Source organism: Colobus angolensis, unplaced genomic scaffold (genome assembly GCF_000951035.1).
Source record: "Colobus angolensis palliatus isolate OR3802 unplaced genomic scaffold, Cang.pa_1.0 Scaffold25, whole genome shotgun sequence".
NCBI lineage: Eukaryota > Metazoa > Chordata > Mammalia > Primates > Cercopithecidae > Colobus > Colobus angolensis.
Window position 1 is genome coordinate 1165267 of NW_012115710.1, and position 2513 is coordinate 1167779.

A 2513-nucleotide genomic window follows, 5' to 3' on the forward strand; every position below is an offset into this window, starting at 1 on the left:
TTTGTGTCTTAGTTCTTAACAAAAAGTTAAAAAAAAAAAAAAAAAAGAGAGACAAGGAAGGGAGCGCTGCGGGAGGAGGTGTTACTTTGTCGCCCAGGCTGGCTTGGACCCCCAGACTCAGCGATCCTCCCGCCACTGCTTCCTGAGTAACTGGGAATTCAGGCTTTTGCCCCCACACCCACATCCCTGCTGTGTTGAAGCTGCAGGTGGTGACGTCACTCCTCCCTGGCCTGAGCACTCAGTCCTGCATCCCAGGTGGTGGCCCTAGGGAAGTCTCTGAGCACAGGGTGGACTCTTTCCCCAGTGAATGGAGAATAGAAAGGGAGAGGATTTCTATTCTATTCTTTGGGCCATCAGCATGAAATCCTACGTTCCTTCCAGGCAGGGCTTTGCATTTCACATTCTAGTTTGCATCCCCGTTGCAGACAATTCCAGGGCTTTTGAATCATGCTTCAGTCTTCCTGGCTGCTCTTGTCTCCAAAACCCGAAAACAGAGGCGATGGGAACAAGGCTGAGAGACTCACAGGTCCCGCCCCGGCCCCGCCCTCTGTCGGTTTTGAAGGGCAAGGTTTCTGGGTCTCACGCCCCGCCCCTACCTCATCCAGGCCCCGCCCGCCTCCTCGAGGGTCCCACCCAGGCCTATCTTCCGTCCTGCGTGCGCAGATCCTCGCAAACCCGGAAGCGGATCGCGTGGAGTGGCGGTGCCACCGCGGTGGTGAGTTTTGCTCTGTGTTGTGTTAGGTCTGCGCTTCCCAGGTCCCCCGGCGCTTCTGTACCGGGCACGTGGGGACCTCATAGACCTGGGAATTCTCGCCTGTGTTTCTTCACCCAGACGTCCCTGTGAGAGTCCGGGGGTCGCTTCCTTTTGGGTTTAAAGTCACCTTAGGCTCGCCCCGTCCCGAATCTTTCTACTATAGGGCAATATGTATACACTTCCCATCGTGTAGTTTTCCTGCTCAAAACCTTTTTCTGACTCCTCCCGACCCGTACTTTTTAAACTCCTTACCGCGAGGCGGATTCCCGCCCTGGGCGCCTCCCAGCTTGGTATTAAGGCGCCGTCACCCCCCACCTCCCTCCTCGTGCTGGGCCCTAATGCTCCCCAGGTCTTCCCTCCGTAATCACCGTTTCTCCTGAGCCCGCCTTGGGGTGGTACGCGGGGGCCTGTACTATGACACCGGGTATTTTTGCCTGCCCAGCTCCAGCCCCTGGAAAATGCGCTCCTTCGGGATGCAGGCGTCTTACTCCAAAGCCCCCTGTGATTGTGTGGGCCAAAGGGATCAGGAGACTGAGAGAGAGGAGTAGAAAACCTGAGACAGAGAAAAGAAGAATGGGAAAGACTGTAACAGATGGCAACGCAGAGGATGGGTGAGGGATTTGCTGAGAGGCAGCAAAAATGAAAAAAAAAAAAAGAAAAGAAAAACAGGAGGAGAAAAGCAACTGGAGAAATGTAGAGAAAAGCTAGATGTACAAAGAGATGAAGGACAGCAAGGTAGGGGGAGTGGCAGCAAAGAGGGAGGCTCATCAGAGTGAGGGAGAGGAGGAGGGATTTGGAGCCCGGGCAGACAGAGCAGAGTGGTGCTGGTGGTGAGGAGAACAGAGGGAGAACCACAGCAGGGAGGACACCTGGGGATCTGGGGTGCTGGAGAGTGGGGACAGGGGGGTTTAACAGGGAAGATACAATTTAACAGGGAAAGCAGAAGAGGTGCAGAGATGGGAGAAGAGGCAGAAATACATGGAGATTGAGGATGATCGAAAGATTGGGGAGAAGGAGCAACAAGAGGTTAAATAAGTTGCGAGGATGGAGCAGAAGAGGTGGAAGAGAAGGAATGGAATGAAGAAGGAGATAAACAGCAGAAGAGGAGAGGGGTACAAAATGAGCAGCAGAATTCCAGGGAAAAAGAAAACAAGCGCTAGAGAGAGAAGGGGAGAATGAGAGATATGTACAGAATTAGGGAGGGAAGCACAGTAATGATGACGGAGCTGGGCACAGTGGCTCACGCCTGTAATCCCAGCAATTTAGAAGACTGAAGCAAGGGGATTGCTTGAGTGCAGGAGTTCGAGGCCAGCCTGGCCAACATAGTGAGAACCCCCATCTCTGCCAAAAGAAAAAAAAAATTAACCGGGCGTGATGGTGCACACCTGTAATCCCAGCTACTCTGGAGGCTGAGGCAGGAGGATCACTTCAGCCCAGGAGGTCCAGGCGGCAGTGAGCCGAGATCATGCCACTGCACTCCAGCCTGGTCAACAGAGCAAGACGCTGTCTCAAAAGAAAAAAAGGGGCAGGGGACTTCATTGGATATGATTAGTTGTGACATATTGACTTCTATGTATATAATCTAATAGCTTAAAATTTGTTTAAATTATATAGATGAGATTGAGAATTTTAAAATTCCTATCTCTAAGGCATGTGCATTATATAAATCTTGGCATCAGAGGTCAGCTTCCACTTGGAATCCCTATTCAGCCCCAAGGTTCTGTCTTTTTTTTATTTTTTATTTTTTATTTTTTTGAGA